General features: G+C 44.2%; 1 protein-coding gene across 1 annotated transcript in view; it reads right to left on the reverse strand.

Moving 5' to 3' along the window:
- STAT4 (signal transducer and activator of transcription 4) overlaps nucleotides 1–21259 on the reverse strand; it is an 836765-nt gene that overhangs the window by 770144 nt on the left and 45362 nt on the right. The gene's annotated exons all lie outside the window — the stretch shown is intronic.

Genomic DNA, 21259 nt, shown 5'->3' on the forward strand with positions numbered 1-21259 from the left:
GCGTGCCAGAGTGAAATCGCCGGTGCCTCCCTCCGCTTCCAGGCTGCAGCCAGCGTGAGCTTGGCAGCACCTAAACAAAGCCATAGAATCTTCTTGTCCGCGCGTGTCTGGTGCTCAAGGCCAGGGTCCCTCAGGCCCAGGAGTATGAATGCCAAAGAGTTGTCAATAGGATACCGCAAAATATCTTTAATATGTGAGAGAATCTCATCCCAGAAGGGTTTGATGATTGGGCAGTCCCACCAAATATGGCGGAAATCCCCCAGAAGGCCACAGCCCCTCCAACACTTATCCGAGACAGCCGGGTAGATACGATGAAGCCGGGCCGGGACCATATACCACTGTGTGAGAGTTTTTAAGTGCGCCTCCCTCAGGAGGATCGAGTGATTAAATTGAGTCAGATCCCTCCATAGTGCCGACCATTCACCATCGGTGATGTCCCTCCCCACCATCTCCTCCCATTGCTCCATGTAACGCGGTCTAGGGGAAAGGGCGGATTGAAGCAGCAGTTGTATAGGAAGGAGATGGCTCCCTTCATAGTGGATGTTTTCAGCAGGAAGGCCTCAAATTTGGAGGGAGGCTTCGTGGCTGCCTCCCGCACTCCCGGCGACGTGGCCCAATGAAGCAGTTGTAAATGCCTGTATTTATCAGTTTGCGGCACCTGATAGTCCCGCATGCAATTCTCGAAGGTCAGGGGGTCAGGGCCGTGAAACAGATGGAGCAGCGCACGGCATCCTCCCTCTCTCCAAGCATCAAAGGGGCCCTCGGTGAGAGCCGGTGGGAACGCCGGGTTGAAATGCAATGGGGTGAACGGAGATGGAAAGGTCGTCCACCGCTCATCACCTACCAAAGTGTCCCACACTTTCAGTGTAGTCCCCGTGGGCGTACTGATGTACGCATTCACCGGGCGATCTCGCTTCGGCTTCCAGGCCAGATCCCAAATGGACCGACCAGCCACGCTTCGGTCCATATGCAGCCAGTGTTTCTCGGAGAGTTGTTGCGACCATTCCACCATGACTCTGAGTTGGGCAGCCTTATAATAGAGGTGTAGATCCGGGAGGCCGACCCCCCCCATCAGACCGTAGCTGTCGTAGGAGTGCAAACGAGAGACGTGCCCGACCACCCTGCCAGACAAAGTTCAGGATCAACGTTTTGAGCTGACCAAAGAAGGAAGTACCCAGTGGAATCGGTAGGGCCTGAAATAGATACAAGTATTTGGGGAGAAGGACCATCTTAATGGCATGCACCCTACCGAGCCAGGACAGGAATTTTGGCTTCCACTTCTCCAATTCGGCCCGTGTCTTAGCCAGCAGGGGCGGAAAGTTGGCCGCGAATAACCCACCCACCGTGGGGGTCAGGTGGACTCCTAGGTAAAGAATCGAGCCCGAAGCCCAAGCTAGTGGTGTTGATGCCCTCGCCTGAGCGACTTCGGCCTGTGATAAGGTTAAGTTCAGAACATAAGACTTGCCATAATTAACCTTGAAGCCAGCCACCCTTTCAAATTCTAGCAGAATATCCCGAACGCAGTGAAGAGAGCTAGCGGGATCAGCCACCGAAAGCAGGACGTCGTCCGCAAAGAGAGAGATTTTGTGTTGCTCCCCTGTGAACGGTATACCCTTCACCCCTTCATGTTCCCTCACTGCCTTTGCCAAGGGCTCAATGCTGAGCGCGAATAGCAAGGGGGAGAGGGGGCACCCTTGTCTGGTGCCTCGCGAGTGTTGAAAAAAGGCCGACAGGTGGCCGTTCACTGCCACTCTCGAGCGCGGGCTACAGAGGTTCGCCTTCACCATGGTGATGAACCTATCGGAGAAACCAAATGCTTGCAATGTGTGGAATAGAAAGCCCCAGTCCACACGGTCGAAGGCCTTCTCCGCATCTAGGCCCACCAGCACAGCTGGAATGCGGAGCCTGTCTGCCTTCTCAATAAGGTGAACCACCCTACGGGTATTGTTGTGCGTCTGGCGGCCTTTGATAAAACTGGACTGGTCCGGATGTACAATCGCCGGAAGCAGGTCCTGGAGACGGCTTGCCAGAATCGCCGAATACAGCTTCGCATCAATATTAAGTAAGGCTATGGGACGGAACGAAGCACATTGCTCCGGGTCCTTCCCCGGTTTCGGCAGGACCGTAATCACCGCCTCCGCCAGGGTCCCTGCGTTCACACCGGACGTAGCCATGTCATTAAAGAGGGCAACCAAAAAGTCGCACACCTCAGTCGCATAGGTCTTGTAAAAGACCGCAGTGTACCCGTCCGGGCCGGGGGCTTTATGTAATTTTAAATTTTTGATGGCGGAGAGAACTTCCTCCCTTGAGATCGGTGCTTCCAACAGGTCGTTCCACGCACTAGAGACCTGCGGGAGCGGCAAGCGCTGCAGGAACGCCCGCTGTGACGCAGCATCCAGCGCTTCGCCCGTGTACAAATCGGCGTAGAAGCGGCCAAAGATGTCCGCCTTCGCCCCGTCGCGATGGTGGAGCACTCCCGCGGAATCCCTGATCCCCCCTATGTATTCTCGTTCCCTTTTGTCCCGTAACTGTCGGGCCAAGTGTCTGCCGATCTTATTGCCACTAGAGTATGAATGCCGCCCTAGTCGAAGAAGAGTAAGCTCGGCTCTGTTGGCATAGTGTGCCTTCAGCTTACCCCTAACCGCCGTCAACGGGCGGAGGGTCACTCTCGAGGGGTTAAGTTTGTGAGCCCTCTCGAGCTCGAGCACCTCAGCTTCCAGTGCTTCACGTTCCTTCCTACGCAGGGTGTTTAGCTGCGAATTGAGGCCCAGGCACGTCCCTCTTATCGTCGCCTTAAAGGCGTCCCACGTATTCGTCAAAGAAGTATCCGACGGGGGGTTGAGGTCGAAAAATTCACGGATGGCCAGACGCAAGGCTTGGTTGGAAACCTCGTCCCTAACCACCGACGCCGGAAAGTACCATTTTCGATTCGCGGTGTCAGGCGGCGACCAGCGGAGAGTAAGCACCAAGAGACTGTGGTCCGACACCGAGATCGGAAGAATGGCGGCATCCAGTATGTTCCCTCTGAGGGACTGACTAAGGAAGATGTGATCTAAGCGAGAGTAGGAGTGATGCACGTGTGAGAAGAATGTGTAGTCTTTCGTGGTAGGGTGAAAAAATCGCCAGCCATCTACTAGACCCAACTCCCCCCCCCCTTGCTGTGTGGAATCAGAAAAGACCCCTGTATCCGCTCTGCGCCCCCCCGAGCTGTCCAAATCTCTGTCCCACACCAAATTGAAATCCCCCAGCAGGAACAAGAGCCCTTCGCAAAGTCCTCCACCTTTACCAACAAGTCCTGCAGATACTTGTTCTGGCCCGCATTGGGCAAATACACCACTACAAACGTGCACAATCGACCCTGTATGTGCCCTTTAACCATCAGCCAACGGCCCTCCCTGTCGTGGCGAACCTCCACTGGTTGAGAGTGCAACGCAGCCCTGAAGAGGAGTGCCACCCCCCTGTGTTTCGTGACAGCAGAGGACCTGTAAATAATGGGGTACGCCTTATGGCGGAGCCTCAACTCATCCTTCCGTGCCAAGTGTGTTTCTTGCAATCCAACTACATCAAGGTGGTGGTCCGTTACATACTTCAGAACCCTCTGCCGCTTCTGTGGCGAATTCATGCCCTTAACATTCCACGTTCCTATGCTAAGCGGCATAGCGAGTATAAATCCCAGAAACTGCTCTCAGCATGCCAAGCGCCCCCAACCCCGCATCCAGCCCAGCCCACAAGCAACAGATGACCAGTAGCCTCCAGAACAGCCGCAGCATGTCATCTCCAACAGTGAAGTACACACTCAGCAGCAGACCCACAACAAGCATCCCCTTTGGCCCACCGTCACGGGTCCCCCCCCAACATCCCGAACACCACAACTCCCAACCCCGCCCCAAATGATGTGCAATCAAAAAACGGGGCAAAAACAAAAACAAAAGTGCAGAAACAATACTCATCATGTCTAGAAGGCCGAAGTCCGTAGGAAGCCTCCCGTACAAGAAGCAGGCCGGGGGGACTAACACACTATCCCCCAAGGCCATAGTCGAGGGTGTCTCCTCCAAGAGTACTTTCATACCCCCCAACCAGAAGGCCCGGGTCCCTCCGGCGCCGATCCACCAACTCCATGAGGTCACGCCGCTCCAGAGCTGTGCTGCGTGTCGGCCAACGTGACCGACGCCACTGATGCAACTGCTTCACCCCGTTCCTGCAGGCTGGCAGAGAGATCCGGCCGCTGTCGGGTAGGCGAATCACCCACCCTTTGCCAGGAAAATGAACGGCGGCGCCTCCGGGACGGAGAAGCAGTCGCGGCCTGCGAAGGCGGCACATCCTCCAGGCCTAGGAGCTCTTTTGCTGCTTGAAGCGTGCGGATTTGAGCAAGACGATTCTGCCACCTGAAAATGATCCTAAAAGGGTGCCCCCAAGAGTAGGCGATGCCTCTCTCCCTCAGGAATGCAGTCACCGGGCAAAACTCCCGCCGCTTTTGCAAAGTAGAGGCCGCCAAGTCCTGGTATAGCTGAGGTCGATGATACCGGAACTGCTGCGACGTGAGAGTTCTGGCCCTGCGTAGGATCCGTTCCTTAAGCTGGAAATCATGGACGCACACTAGGATGTTGGGGGGGGGGCCCCCCCCCGCGCCAGGGCAGTCCAACCCTGTGCACTCTGTCCATCTGGATCTCCTTCGTGTCTTCTTCATCCAATATGTGAAGGAACAGGTCTTGAACATATCCCCGCAGGTCCCCAGCCTCACCGTCCCATGGCACCGCCCGTATTCGGATGTTGTTTCTACGGGAGCGGTTTTCCAGGTCCTCCGTGTGCAACTGCAGATCTAGGTTTTGCTCAGTGAGGCGAATGATGTCCTGCTGTAGCAGGTGGACGTCGGTGGCCACACTCAGATCTCGATCTTCCAAGGTTGCCACCCTCTCGCCTAGGCCATCCACGTCTCTCCGCACCTCCCGCAAGTCGGAGGCCAGCTGCGCTCTAAGTTCGGAGATGTCCTCCTTAATGGAGGCAAAGAGTTCGGTCATGAAGGCTTTCGTCGCCGGAGCCTCATCATCCGACTGCTTCGCCGACCCACTGGCTCCAGGGGAAGCCGGCTGCTGGGAAGATTTCGGGGCATTATCCTTCCCCTGGCCCCGTTTGCGTTGCACAGTAGACATGGCGGCTCACAGTGCTCCGGCCCAGCGCCACGTGGCCAAGTATAATGGCGGGCCGAGTCGTGCAGTCCAAACGCACACCAGTTCACGCTCCGTAGTCTCCAGCTGTGCCTAGCCCCACGTGCACAGCAGTACGATCCGTGGGCCCCACCGGTGTTCAGGCAGGACAAAGTCCAGGTGCTGACGTCTGCCCCCAAGCACCCTCCAGGCCTCCGTGCGATACAAGCTGCGCCGGGATCCGTTGGCTAGCACTGCACCCCTACTCCACAGCAGACATGGCGGCTCACAGTGCTCCGGTCTAGCGCCACGTGGCCAAGTATAATGGCGGGCCGTGTCGTTCAGGTCAAACGCACACCAGTTCTCGCTCTGTAGTCTCCAGCTGCACCCAGCCCCACGCGTACAGCAGTACGATGCGTGGGCCCCACCGGAGTTCAGGCAGGACAAAGTCCAGGTGCTGACGCCTGCCCCCAAGCACCCTCCGGGCTTCCGTGCGATACAAGCTGCGCCGGGGTCCGTTGGGCCAACACCGTTCCCCTACTCCATGCCAGGGCAGGGAGAGCGCCGTCGCTCAAGGCCAACACCTTCGGAGTGCAGATGTCTCGGCAACACCCCGGGGGCCAGTGGAGTAGATACTATAACTGCCGCCAGTTCTACTGTTCGTCGGATCACAGCGACCCTCCACCTTCCGCCAGCTCCGACCTCTTCAGACGAGCTTCAGGGCCCCGCCCACCACTTGTGCCGGGCGCCGATGTCAGGAGAGCCCGGGGTCTCGCAGGCCGCGGAGTGCGCTCGATCTCAGGAGCAATCTCGGGGCTACACCGCTCCAGCGACCACACCAGGGCCGACCGCTCAGTCAGACGGACTTCCCCACCGCTTTTGAGGTGGGTGCGCTCCCTCAGATTCGTGCTATTAGAAGCTTTGTCGGATCAGCGCCGGAGCGGCACGAAAAGGCGTCCTACTCCGCCGCCATCTTGGCCACGCCCCCATATGAAACGTTTTTGACGCTGTTTGCGAGGTCCCAGTAAGAAATCTCGCAAGTCAGCACCTTCTTTAAGTAAAGTTAAGTGTTGCTTAATTGTGGGTAGTGTGGATTTCTGTAGCCATTCGAGGCATAGTTTTCCTACACTATATGTTGTTATTATCCCTGGGTGTTGTCTCTGGGAATATCTTGGGTCTGGCCTGTTCTGTTTGAACCCCTGTATTTTGTTCAGGAATCTATCTTGACAGTTATTAGTGTCTGTGGGCCAGATCAACCATTTGTTCCATTTAGGAAGTGTTCTGTTTTGTTTTAAAATATAGGACACGTCTAACCCCTCATCTGTAGAATTATTCTTATCAGGCATAGGCTTTGGTATAGACGGGTTGTTTAAATCTTTTATCTTGGCTAGACCAAGACAGGTTGTTTGTTGAATGGTGTCATTCAGGAACATTATTTGTTCTGGGATCATGCAGGCTCTGAATAATGATTCTAAACCTTGTACCTACCAGTCTTTTGTACCCCAGACAGTTTTTGTCTCAATGTTGTTTTTCCAAAATTCAAAACAAAATGTAGACATTTTTTCATAAAATCTTTCAGAATAAATCAGTTTAGTGTTTGTCAACAAGTTTTTCATTCCTGTCTTATTCATCATTTTAAAATAAAACGTTTCTGGATCAGTGATATTAAACCCTGAGAAGTATGGGAATTTCTCATAAAATGTTTTCGAACTGCCTTTTGGTGGAGTTGGACAATGTTCCCATTGATTATAACTGAACACATTTCTAGGATTAGCAGATTTATGCAAATAATGATGCCCAAAATGATTAAAGCAATACATTTCTTCATAATTTGATGAACCTTGTAAATAATCATGTTTTGTAAATGTTGCTGACATTTCTAAATCTGACATCATATTATTTATAGTTTCAAAGTCCCAATCATCAGAGAAAGTACTAGGTGATACAAATTCACTTAAAGATATCTTGAACTGGTGTGGATATTTCAAGAGTTCAACTGGGCCATATAATTCGTAATCAGTAATGTCCCATGCGACACCACCAGGTATAGGAATGGCTGTGATGTTCACTGTTGATAGTTCTCTTTTTTCAATGTGAGAGGATCTGTGAGGTTTTAGAACCAAGTTTATGTTCTGACTTGCTGTGTCCATTGTACTGTATTTTCCATCAATCTTTCTTCCCAAGCTTAGAATTAAGATCAGCCAGAGCAGGAGGAAAAGTACACCTAACACAATCCATAGTTCAATCCACGGTGAAATCAAATATGTTTCTCCAAGCTGATGAAAGAGTTCTGTAATTTTGTCTTTGAAAGTCTTGTTTGCTGGCTTGTCTCCATTTTCACTTAGATCATCAGAAAAGTCATCGAAGTTGATAAAGTAGCCAGATGCAGTTCTGTCAATTGTTAGAATAGCTTCCGGATTTTCTTTAATCTTTGCATTTGCTTCTTTCTTTGTCATATTAGTATAGTCAGAGGCTACATTATTGTAGACAGGTGTTTCTTGACGAACTGTTGCAATTTGGGTTTCAAGAGGCACAAGTTCCATGGCTTTGTTGCATAGTCCTTTTTTATTCACTGCAGGTTTATCAAATGTGATTAGTCTCTCAGTTTGAACCTCTTGAATTGGAGCAAGGTTTGGTCTTCTGCTACATCTTGGGAGTCCACTGGGCCTACTAGTTATTATTGGCCACATGGTTGTGGTTTTACCAGGTCGATTGATACAACTTGGTTCTCCTTTTTACCAGCAAGGGGCGGTAGTACTACTGATCTTGTTCCGCTGATAGCTAAGACAGGTACTGCTTTTCTGTAAGAAGGCCCAAATTCCTTTTTCACTGCAATCTTTTCTCTGACCAGATCCCCAATCTTTGGAATCCAGCCAGGTCTTGCTGGGACAGGTGGTTTTTCTTCAGTGGCCGTTGGCTTTAGCTTTGTGTTACTAAGACTTCTTGTTTCATTCAAGTCCTGTAAAACAGCCAAACGATCTTTGATATCAAAAGCTTTTTGTTCCACCACTGAAGTCTGACAATCGAGGTCTTCGATTATCATTCTTGTACCAAACAAAAGTTCGTACGGAGTGATTCCACCCAGAGAATTTCTTGGCAGATTGTTAATACTATGTTGGACACTTATTAGATGTTTGACCCACCCATCACCCGAACCTCATACCCTCGCTGTTATAGATTGCTTTATGTCACGTTTTTTTCTCTCCACTACCGCATTTCCCTCAGGATGGAATGGACTAGAGTACTGCAATGCAATGCCCTTGCTGGCAATGGCCTCCTTGTAAGCTCGAGAGCTAAACGCAAGACCCTGGTCAGAATGTAGCATGCCAATTGCGTATGTGCCGATAAAGACTTGCAAATCTTTTATAACAGTTCTGGCGTCAGCCGAGTGCTGGGGCCACATCCAAATGAATCTTGTGCAGGAATCCACTGCGACCATGATATATTTATAGTTGCCATCCCTTCGTAAGGGACCACAGTGGTCCAGGTAAACACATGCTAATGGTTTGTCTGAGATTAGAAGGGGCGTAAACGCTGGTCGTTTCACTGTTGATACCTTCATTTTTTGGCATATTTCACATTCTAAAACATAGTTTCTAGTCTGTTTTCTCATGTGTGGCGGAAACACCTGCATGTGCAGGGGCGAGCCCTTCGTGTGCCGCTAAGATTAGTCCTAACCTATATTCCATGTTTGGAATTGACCTATCCCCCACTCCAGGGATTACAGCAAAAGGAACATTGTTTGCATCAGTTTTGTATGAGTACTTTAAGTCTTTCGGGAGTGTCTTACCACTGTCTTTTACTGAAGCACTGGCAGCTAGCAATAGATCGCTGTTTTGTTTTTGACCGGGTGATTGCAGCTATGGAAGCCGTTTGCACAGCTCCCTTCGCGGCTTCATCAGCCAATGAATTCCCTGCAACGTGAACGCCATCACGCTGATGACTCAGTGTATGTATCACTTGAGTCTTTTGTAGTTCTTTCTGCAAAAGAACTACTTGTTCCCAAAGCATTTTATGTTTCATTGTGCCACCTTTTGCATCTTTGAAACCATTTTGAACCCAGTTCTGCAAGTAATCATTGTAGGACTGGACACAGTAATATGAATCGTACACTATTAGTGTGGGGAATTCACGATCAGTATTTTCAAGCGCCATTTTAAAAGCCTGTAGTTCAGCTCGCTGAGCTGTACAATCTCTGAGTGATTGAGTTTTAGTGACCAATGGTCTAAATTTTCCTTTGTGTCATCGACCTTTAACAATTGCGCACGCAGCACTATATGCTTGTTTACCCCCAACTGCGGGCTGTGCTGAACCGTCTGTATATATTATACAGCTGTAATGTTCCAGAGGCAGAATCTCAGTCGGCAGAGCAAGTTTCAAGGAAACAAAGATTAGGTGCACAATATTTTGGAACACTGTATCCTTCAACGTTGATTAAACCAAAAACTAATACATAGGAATCTCTTCCTACTAAGTTTTGGCGGATATTAACCTTTTCACCCACTCCAGATGTCAATTGGAGTTTTTACGGAAAAAGGTATCTGTGTGAAAAGCACGACTGAGTTACTCTAGTATCTAGCGTTAAATTATTGCCTTACCAAACGTTGGGCGCCATGTAGTGTAGTTCCTATATTCCCAATAGGCTCTGTGCATTGGAATAACATAAACGATAGTTTAGACGTAGGACTGAGGTCGACTAGGTCTCTATAGAATATGTTAGACTTAATTGTGTATGCCAGCTAGCTCAGAGGTCACTAGAAACTTTCTCGAGTAAACAAGAAGGTGTTTAGCTTTCCTGAATAGACAAGAAGGGATTAGCTTCTGACAACCGCCTAAACATAACAATGTATAAGGCCTAGTGTTGTGAATCACTAGGACTCTGGTACGCACAACAAATTCAAATTTTACTTTTAAACCATTCAATTTATTTCAACCAATATCTCTAAGTCATCAGTATATATCATTCACATATTATTTGTCATACATTTCTGATCAAAGATCAACAATATAACTCATGATGAATAGTGCATATTAGCAACGAAAAGAAACATTTAACCAACAACCCAGGTTACATGAAGAAGAAAAAAGAAGAAAAACCCAATGCATTTCGGGGCTTGTGTTGCCCCTTCGTCGGGGGTCTAAAGAAAAGAAAAATACAGACAAGGAGGGCATTACTCAATTATTTTTGGATGTTTAGTATTAATCCTATACATATTTATAAGCTGTTAGCTTACCTAAGTAACGTGGGCTGATATGCAGCCTGTGAGGGGTACGTTTTACCTATTTATAGAAGTTCTGCAACATTAAACAAAACGGATGTTAATATTAAATCATATGCATCATGTGCTAAGCATCCAGTGCGTTAGCAAGCTTATGGCTAGAACAATTATTGGTTACCTGTGCCTTTAAACAGTATCCTATCTGTAAATGAGGAGAAAGCAAAACCTCGGTCATTCAAATTTTAAGGAAAACCAAAGCGTTCCTAGCTTGGATACTTTTTGGAGGCTCACCTGTGTTATATGGGTTTCGCACACTCGACGGCAACCTATGTGAAATAAATTACTTCCATCACTAAGTTGTTTCATTTATGTGTAGTAGAAAAAGCGGTTGTGCTGCATGCAGCGTTATCCATTACCTGCAAGTCTAATTTGAAGAGCATCGACCTCGCCACTGTTCCCGTGTTCGATGCTAAAATAACAAATATATAAAGCCTGTAAGCGCTACCTTATTCGTATTAAGGGTCTTTTTAGGTATGAAGAGTCGTCGTTCAGCTTACCGTTAAATGAAAAAACTCTGCTTTGAAAAAGTTAACCGCCGTCTTCTTCACCACCAGCAAACTCCAGTGGCTGCGAGTGGTCCTGTATCTATTTTAACTGTTGAATCTCAAACAGTAAACAGTGATGATAGGCTGTGATTTGCTGCATCCGTTTTTTTAATTACGCGGCTGTCAGCTTCATTTGTTTAGCATCGTCGAACAAAAGATACTTTGTTATGTTGCTTTCGTGCTTCTAAATGTAAACAAAATATTTTTGGTCTACCGCGTGTGACACATTAATCTGCATGAACTCATTGCACGATCGCATTAGCGTATTTATAGACGGAAGGAAGTATTTTAAATGAAACTTTTAATTGGCGCATATTTTAAACGGGCATTAGATATTTGAAGAGTCAAACATTATTCGTTTATTAACTAGGACCACATAATCCAGTTCCTATTGTGATGTTACTTGATGTTTTTCAACAAATGATAAAGTTGAATTCTTGAAAAATTGCAAATAACAAAAATCTAAATAATCTGCCATAAGCTTTTTATAGAATAGTTTTAAATGGTTGGAAAATAAAGCAGTAGTTCTATTTCACTTATCCACCAAATTTGGCGGCTGTTCTAATGTTACGTGATATGTTTCACAAACTGATCTCGTCCGAATTTAGTAAATTGAGAACAACTACGACTTGAATTCATCAGTTAATCAAACCAATTATCTTGGTTTTTCCTGCCTATTTACAACCTACCCATTAATTTCTGAATCCCTGTAGTTCAGAAAACCTGCCTATTTACAATCTAACAAGTTATCTTGGGTAAACAACCGTGTATGTATCTCGTATTTCATTAGCATTGAAGCACAATGGTTCCGAAAACCTGCCTATTTACAATCTAACAAGTTATTTTAGGTAAACAACCGTGTATGTGTCTCATATCTTCTCATCAATGCATTATGAGTAACTCAGATGCTAAATCTATAAGAGAAGAAGTGTATGTGACCTCTATGTGTAAATCTCTGTTGTGGGAGAATTTTAGAATTTTTTCATTCCTACAGAAAGCATGCCATTTCAAGTTTGTCATTTAGTCCTAAAGGAATCATTGTTTGTAATCTCTGAATCCAATAAGTTTCTCTTTGTAGTAACATCTTTGCGTTGTCCATTCCTAGTCTCTGTGGTACTAGTTCTATGACTTGAAAACGGAGCTGTGCTATGTTATGATTTTTCTCAATCCAATGTTGTGCCAGTGGAGACGTTAAGTTTTTGTTACTTATGCGACTCTTGTGTTCGGAAAGCCTGATTTTTATCTTCCTATCCGTTTTGCCAATATATAATAGCCAGCATGGGCATTTAATTGAGTAGACCACATGTTCTGCGTCGCAATTCGTAGAATGCCTTAGCATTATTTTCTCTCCAGTGCGTGGGTGTTGTAAGGTGTTCCCAATAATTACATTGTTGCAATTTTTACAGTTATAACACCTCATGGTCCCTTTGTATGTCTGTTCCTGCTGTAATGCTGAGGGTTTACTGAGTAGCTCTTTGAGGTTTTGAGCTCTCTTGTATGCAAATAATGGTCGTTCCTTGAACAACGTTCCAAAATCTTTTTCTGCCAGCAAAATTTCCCATCTCTTAGTTATTGTTCTCTTTATATCCCTCGATGCAGTCGAATACTTAGATACAAACACCATTCTAGTAGTAGAAGCTTTTGGTATTTTTTTAAGGAGTTCCGCTCTTGGTATTGTTTTAATTTTTTCTAAATGCGCTTCTAATCGTTTTTTCGGATAACCCCTGTCGAGATATCTCTGCTTTTGATCGTTCAGACTTTTGTCACATTGCTCTGTGTCAGAAGATATGCGCTTGATTCTCATGAACTGTGATGCTGGTAAATTATTTATCAGATTCGCTGGGTGAACACTACTGAATAAAAGTGCAGTGTTTTTGTCCGTTTCCTTTTTGTATAGTTTTGTCTGTATGGAATCCTCTTTAATTTCAACTAGAACATCCAGAAATGGTAGTTCTGTACTGCTTGTGCTGTGCGTGAACTGAATCCTTGGATCCACAAGATTCAAACTTTTGATGTTATTAAGTAGTTCGAATTTTGGACGTTTCCATATGATGAAAATGTCATCTATATAGCGCTTGTAGTAAATTAGGCCTTGCTGCCAAGATGGATCTTCTAAAATGTAATCCAACTCAAATTTTGCCATGTAGATATTGGCATATATACATGCCCCAGGAAAGCCCATTGCTGTGCCTGTTAGTTGGTTGTAATACTTGTTTTGCCAGAGAAAATAGCTGTTTAGGAGACAAAATTCTAGTAGTTGCAGTAGCAGTATCTTCAGTTCGTTTGGTTTGTCTGTTCTTAGAAGAGCCCACTCCATGGCTTCAATCCCTTGTTTGTGCGGTATGGATGTGTATAGTGAAGTGACATCTATAGTGCATAGAGTCCATTCCGTGCATCCCGTTGCGTCGATGTTTGTGAGGCTTCTGAGAAAATCAGAAGTGTCCTGCAAGTAGGTTGGCCAATTCTGGATGAAAGGTTGCATATGTGTATCAATAAAGGTACCCAAGTTTTCAAAAATAGACGAACAGCCTGAAACTATTGGCCTGAAGGGTGGATTGTTGATGTTTTTATGTACTTTGGGCAAGAAGTAGATTTTTGGTCTTCTTGGGTAGATCTGTTTGAGGTATCTCTTAGTGGCATTATCTATCCAATTCAGTTCTTCGGCCTTATTCAATATCTCATCCAAGTTATGTGCGGTATTGGTCGTTGGATCTTGGGTAAGCTGGATATAAGTGTTTATGTCATTGACATGCTCATCACCTTTTTGTATGTAGAAAGAAGAGTCCATTATCACCAGCCCTCCTCCCTTGTCTGCTTTTTGTATTATTATGTCGTCATTTTTTGCTAAACGTTGTATGGCACTCTGTTCAGCTCTTGTTAGGTTGCTCAATTTCCTTTTGTAATGAATTTTACTTAAATCCGCTTTGACCAGGACTTCAAAAGTGTCCAAACTCTTATGAGACAAAGGTGCCATAAAGTTACTTTTTGGTTTGAATGATCTGTCTGACTCATCTGGATTTTCCATTGGGTTTAAGACGGTGAAGAAATATTTTAGCCTCAACACTCTCATAAATTTGAAGAAAGATATTTCTGTTTCCAGTTCGTTCGATTGGTATGTTCTCACAAAAGAGATACCCTTATTTAACAATTTTTCTTCAAAGTCAGAAAGTGGATACTTAGAAATATTTATGACAAGTTTTTTGTCTGGCTCCGTAGTCCCGGTTTTTTCAGTTGTTCTCTCTCTTTCTCCTTCTCCCCTTCCTTTTCCTTGTCCTCTTCTCGTCTTTTTTCTGGTTGAACCAAAGGTAAGTGAACATACCAATCGAACGAACTGGAAACAGAAATATCTTTCTTCAAATTTATGAGAGTGTTGAGGCTAAAATATTTCTTCACCGTCTTAAACCCAATGGAAAATCCGGATGAGTCAGACAGATCATTCAAACCAAAAAGTAACTTTATGGCACCTTTGTCTCATAAGAGTTTGGACACTTTTGAAGTCCTGGTCAAAGCGGATTTAAGTAAAATTCATTACAAAAGGAAATTGAGCAACCTAACAAGAGCTGAACAGAGTGCCATACAACGTTTAGCAAAAAATGACGACATAATAATACAAAAAGCAGACAAGGGAGGAGGGTTGGTGATAATGGACTCTTCTTTCTACATACAAAAAGGTGATGAGCATGTCAATGACATAAACACTTATATCCAGCTTACCCAAGATCCAACGACCAATATCGCACATAACTTGGATGAGATATTGAATAAGGCCGAAGAACTGAATTGGATAGATAATGCCACTAAGAGATACCTCAAACAGATCTACCCAAGAAGACCAAAAATCTACTTCTTGCCCAAAGTACATAAAAACATCAACAATCCACCCTTCAGGCCAATAGTTTCAGGCTGTTCGTCTATTTTTGAAAACTTGGGTATCTTTATTGATACACATATGCAACCTTTCATCCAGAATTGGTCATCCTACTTGCAGGACACTTCTGATTTTCTCAGAAGCCTCACAAACATCGACGCAACGGGATGCACGGAATGGACTCTATGCACTATAGATGTCACTTCACTATACACATCCATACCGCACAAACAAGGGATTGAAGCCATGGAGTGGGCTCTTCTAAGAACAGACAAATCAAACGAACTGAAGATACTGCTACTGCAACTACTAGAATTTTGTCTCCTAAACAGCTATTTTCTCTGGCAAAACAAGTATTACAACCAACTAACAGGCACAGCAATGGGCTTTCCTGGGGCATGTATATATGCCAATATCTACATGGCAAAATTTGAGTTGGATTACATTTTAGAAGATCCATCTTGGCAGCAAGGCCTAATTTACTACAAGCGCTATATAGATGACATTTTCATCATATGGAAACGTCCAAAAGTCGAACTACTTAATAACATCAAAAGTTTGAATCTTGTGGATCCAAGGATTCAGTTCACGCACAGCACAAGCAGTACAGAACTACCATTTCTGGATGTTCTAGTTGAAATTAAAGAGGATTCCATACAGACAAAACTATACAAAAAGGAAACGGACAAAAACACTGCACTTTTATTCAGTAGTTTTCACCCAGCGAATCTGATAAATAATTTACCAGCATCACAGTTCATGAGAATCAAGCGCATATCTTCTGACACAGAGCAATGTGACAAAAGTCTGAACGATCAAAAGCAGAGATATCTCGACAGGGGTTATCCGAAAAAACTATTAGAAGCGCATTTAGAAAAAATTAAAACAATACCAAGAGCGGAACTCCTTAAAAAAATACCAAAAGCTTCTACTACTAGAATGGTGTTTGTATCTAAGTATTCGACTGCATCGAGGGATATAAAGAGAACAATAACTAAGAGATGGGAAATTTTGCTGGCAGAAAAAGATTTTGGAACGTTGTTCAAGGAACGACCATTATTTGCATACAAGAGAGCTCAAAACCTCAAAGAGCTACTCAGTAAACCCTCAGCATTACAGCAGGAACAGACATACAAAGGGACCATGAGGTGTTATAACTGTAAAAATTGCAACAATGTAATTATTGGGAACACCTTACAACACCCACGCACTGGAGAGAAAATAATGCTAAGGCATTCTACGAATTGCGACGCAGAACATGTGGTCTACTCAATTAAATGCCCATGCGGGCTATTATATATTGGCAAAACGGATAGGAAGATAAAAATCAGGCTTTCCGAACACAAGAGTCGCATACGTAACAAAAACTTAACGTCTCCACTGGCACAACATTGAATTGAGAAAAATCATAACATAGCACAGCTCCGTTTTCAAGTCATAGAACTAGTACCACAGAGACTAGGAATGGACAACGCAAAGATTTTACTACAAAGAGAAACTTATTGGATTCGGAGATTACAAACAATGATTCCTTTGGGACTAAATGACAAACTTGAAATGGCATGCTTTCTGTAGGAATGAAAAAATTCTAAAACTCTCCCACAACAGAGATTTACACATAGAGGTCACATACACTTCTTCTCTTAGAGATTTAGCATCTGAGTTACTCATAATGCATTGATGAGAAGATATGAGACACATACACGGTTGTTTACCTAAAATAACTTGTTAGATTGTAAATAGGCAGGTTTTCGGAACCATTGTGCTTCAATGCTAATGAAATACGAGATACATACACGGTTGTTTACCCAAGATAACTTGTTAGATTGTAAATAGGCAGGTTTTCTGAACTACAGGGATTCAGAAATTAATGGGTAGGTTGTAAATAGGCAGGAAAAACCAAGATAATTGGTTTGATTAACTGATGAATTCAAGTCGTAGTTGTTCTCAATTTACTAAATTCGGACGAGATCAGTTTGTGAAACATATCACGTAACATTAGAACAGCCGCCAAATTAGGTGGATAAGTGAAATAGAACTACTGCTTTATTTTCCAACCATTTAAAACTATTCTATAAAAAGCTTATGGCAGATTATTTTGATTTTTGTTATTTGCAATTTGAATTCAACTTTATCATTGGTTGAAAAACATCAAGTAACATCACAATAGGAACTGGATTATGTGGTCCTAGTTAATAAACGAATAATGTTTGACTCTTCAAACATCTAATGCCCGTTTAAAATATGCGCCAATTAAAAGTTTCATTTAAAATACTTCCTTCCGTCTATAAATACGCTAATGCGATCGTGCAATGAGTTCATGCAGATTAATGTGTCACACGCGGTAGACCAAAAATATTTTGTTTACATTTAGAAGCACGAAAGCAATATAACAAAGTATCTTTTGTTCGACGATGCTAAACAAATAAAGCTGACAGCCGCGTAATAAAAAAAATGGATGCAGCAAATCACAGCCTGTCATCACTGTTTACTATTTGAGATTCAACAGTTAAAATAGATATAGGACCACTCGCAGCCACTGGAGTTTGCTGATGGTGAAGAAGACGGCGGTTAACTTTTTCAAAGCAGAGTTTTTTCATTTAACGGTAAGCTGAACGACGACTCTTCATACCTAAAAAGACCCTTAATACGAATAGGGTAGCGCTTACAGGCTTTATATATTTGTTATTTTAGCATCGAACACGGGAACAGTGGCGAGGTCGATGCTCTTCAAATTAGACTCGCAGGTAATGGATAACGCTGCATGCAGCACAACCGCTTTTTCTACTACACATAAATGAAACAACTTAGTGATGGAAGTAATTTATTTCACATAGGTTGCCGTCGAGTGTGCGAAACCCATATAACACAGGTGAGCCTCCAAAAAGTATCCAAGCTAGAAACGCTTTGGTTTTCCTTAAAATTTGAATGACCGAGGTTTTGCTTTCTCCTCATTTACAGATAGGATACTGTTTAAAGGCACAGGTAACCAATAATTGTTCTAGCCATAAGCTTGCTAACGCACTGGATGCTTAGCACATGATGCATATGATTTAATATTAACATCCGTTTTGTTTAATGTTGCAGAACTTCTATAAATAGGTAAAACGTACCCCTCACAGGCTGCATATCAGCCCACGTTACTTAGGTAAGCTAACAGCTTATAAATATGTATAGGATTAATACCAAACATCCAAAAATAATTGTGTAATGCCCTCCTTGTCTGTTTTTTTCTTTTCTTTAGACCCCCGACGAAGGGGCAACACAAGCCCCGAAATGCATTGGGTTTTTCTTCTTTTTTCTTCTTCATGTAACCTGGGTTGTTGTTTAAATGTTTCTTTTCGTTGCTAATATGCACTATTCATCATGAGTTATATTGTTGATCTTTGATCAGAAATGTATGACAAATAATATGTGAATGATATATACTGATGACTTAGAGATATTGGTTGAAATAAATTGAATGGTTTAAAAGTAAAATTTGAATTTGTTGTGCGTACCAGAGTCCTAGTGATTCACAACACTAGGCCTTATACATTGTTTTCGCATAGTTGGCAGGCACTAATCTGGTACAGCACACGTATCGCTTGAATGCTGTAAACACGCATTATAACTCCGAGTGCAACACCCTTCCACATTCATATATAATTCAAACCGCCTAAACATGACAACTTTGCTCCCTCCAGAATAAGGAGTATATCTCCAGAGTCGAGGAAACAATAGATAGCTATTTCACTCAGTCAATCGTGCATGCTTCGTTTTACCAGAAATGCAGACAAATAGAGAGACGGGCATTTTTAATAAAAGGGTTATTTATTGAGCAGTCTTCTTTCTCATGCAAGAGAAATGAATTGCCACAATTGCAATACTTGTTATAAAGGAAAGTGCATACAGTAAAAGGAGTATTATGAAATAATTCTTTAAAAGCATTTATATGGTTTCTAAGCCATAAGATACTTAAAATGGATAAAATACATACAATGATAAAATAATGACTAAATGTACTCAACTGGTGTTTCTAAGATACGCCTACCCCGGTGTACCTAACCTAAGCCTAGTACGTGGGAAGGAGTAGATGAGTTACAGTTTTTGCCAAGAATTCTCTATGAGTCTAATCAGCTTCGTACCTTGGGTATAGAATGAAGGAGGTCTTGTATCTCTCTCTCAGGACTCGATCTCCCAGAAACCCACAAGGGTGACCGGAAAACACTGGAGCTGGATTTCTCGGCATGAGAAAAGACAGCCTCTCTCTCAGTGCGTCAGCAGGGAGGGTCGGCTTCCTTCGGCACTCGCATCAGCAGGGCGTCAGGCAAGTAGATAGCCGATCTGCTCCAAACCACCGTGTCTTGCTTAAGGCAGATGCTGGTATATTTATACCTGGAAGGTGCCGTGTTTGACGTAAGGTTGTACATAAGACGTCACTAAGAACTGGCAGTTCTTTCAGGACTCCAGGAGTTCTAGGACAAATCAAAACAGAAGCAGGGGGAATTCCCGGGCTGCTGGAGGCTTGGTTTGTTTAAGAACGTGTTGTGCTTTCTAGGAGTCTAGGGGGTAGCATTGCCGTATTTGGACATCATTGGCTATGACTTAATATGGATATGATTCTTATGCCTTTATAAGGATATCATTTGTTATAACCACATAAGGGCATAAATCGGGAATGTCTTAATTAGGGTCCTAGATGCATTCACAACAGGCTATTTTTTTAGCACATTTCTATTTGGGCAAACATGGAATGGTAGTGAAAGAAAAGTGGATGGAAATACACAGATTTGCCAAGAATTTTGCATTCTTCTCAAATAGGGATCTTGAATTAGAATCCCAGATCTGCAGCCTGTAACTGCTAAAGGGACATATATCATGCGGGATTCCAACCTGAATGAAAGATTATTACTTTGATGTAAAATGTAGTCCTGATAATGTTTTTATGCAAAAAAGAAGTGTAAATCTTCTGCTTGCCCTTCTCTTTGCTCTTGACCAGTGATACTCAAAGTACGGCCCAGGGGCCCCAAGCGGCCCTCATGAACTTTACATGCAGCCGCCTGGGCAGCAGCAGCACTGGGCTGCTGTTAACTCGACTCTGCACTAACATGAAAAAAAAAGTTATGTATACAGCAAACACTTATTTAAAGGTTAATTGCAGTTTGGGAAATGAAGTAACTAGGCCCTTAACTTTAGAAACTCCTTCATTTTTAAAGACAGCCACTAGATATGCAAACTTTGCTTCCCCTCTACCCACTTTACAGCCCCCGGCTGGCATCAATGCGGCCCTCGGTCACACCATAGACAGACCCGTATTCAGAGAGAGACCCATTGGAAGTATTTGGCATCCTTCCTGATCCCATGATGTCCAAGTCAAAAATAGTGGAGTCCTTCAATGAAGAGACAGAAGGAAACAAAGAGATATAATCACTTACCTCTCTCCATAAATATAGAACGCCACGCATTGCTGTTGCTGAATGTACATGTTTTAAATGAGTCATAGTGTATACGCAAAGCTAAGCTAACGTTCAAATGTGTTATTGTGTATGGTCTTCCGGATCTGGGCCATCTGTGTGTGGCTCACTGGTTAGAGCAGGCAGACCCTGAAGCAGAGGTCAGACCCGGGACACGGGTTCAATTCCCGACGCGGCAGGGTCTTGAGCTCAAATGTCCATGGACTCGATAATTCTCGCTTCGGTGCCTGACCTAATCATGGGTTCACACTCTGCAACTCTGGGCATTAAGCTTGCTTAATCTCCACAACGGCCCCCGCGGCGGGATGCCTGGCTTTCACCTTGGGGATGCCCTGCAGGGGCTATCTCACAGGGGAAAAGCCAAGGCAAGCGCGGAGATACCCCTGCGGGGGTCGATTCAGGCGATATATAAGAAACATAATAATAATAATAATAATCGTCTGATCGTGGAGGGTGGGCAAATCAGGTTAAATGTTTTTTAGAATTATATTGCCTATGACTTATTCCCCAAACAGGACAGACTTTCTTACCAGCCATATGAACAGTTTTTGTTTTTTGTCAAGGAAGGAAATGTTAAGATCAGCAAAATGTATACCACCATTGTTTAGCAATGTCACTGTTGAATCAGCCAATTGAATGGAAAACGTCTGGTCTGTACAGGAAAACATTCAGGAGTCTTGCAATTCCTCTTTACCAAACCACCTATAAACTGTGAAGAATGTGTCTTTCAGAAAACAGAGGAATGTGGCTGTTGGTCAGAATCAGCCACGAAGGTGGTCAGAATCAGCCACAAAGGGGTAGACGCTGTCTGGCAAACCGTACCTAGGGTCAACAAAACTTCATGGAAGTTTGGATAGCACCGAAGGAAAAAATGTTAATAACACATCTAATCTCTCTTTGACCGTGAGAGAAGGTCTAACAGAACCAGAAAGTCTTCTGATCTGTGATTTGACAATGCAGGATAATC

Source organism: Lissotriton vulgaris, chromosome 2_1 (genome assembly GCF_964263255.1).
Source record: "Lissotriton vulgaris chromosome 2_1, aLisVul1.2, whole genome shotgun sequence".
NCBI classification, from domain to species: Eukaryota; Metazoa; Chordata; class Amphibia; order Caudata; family Salamandridae; genus Lissotriton; species Lissotriton vulgaris.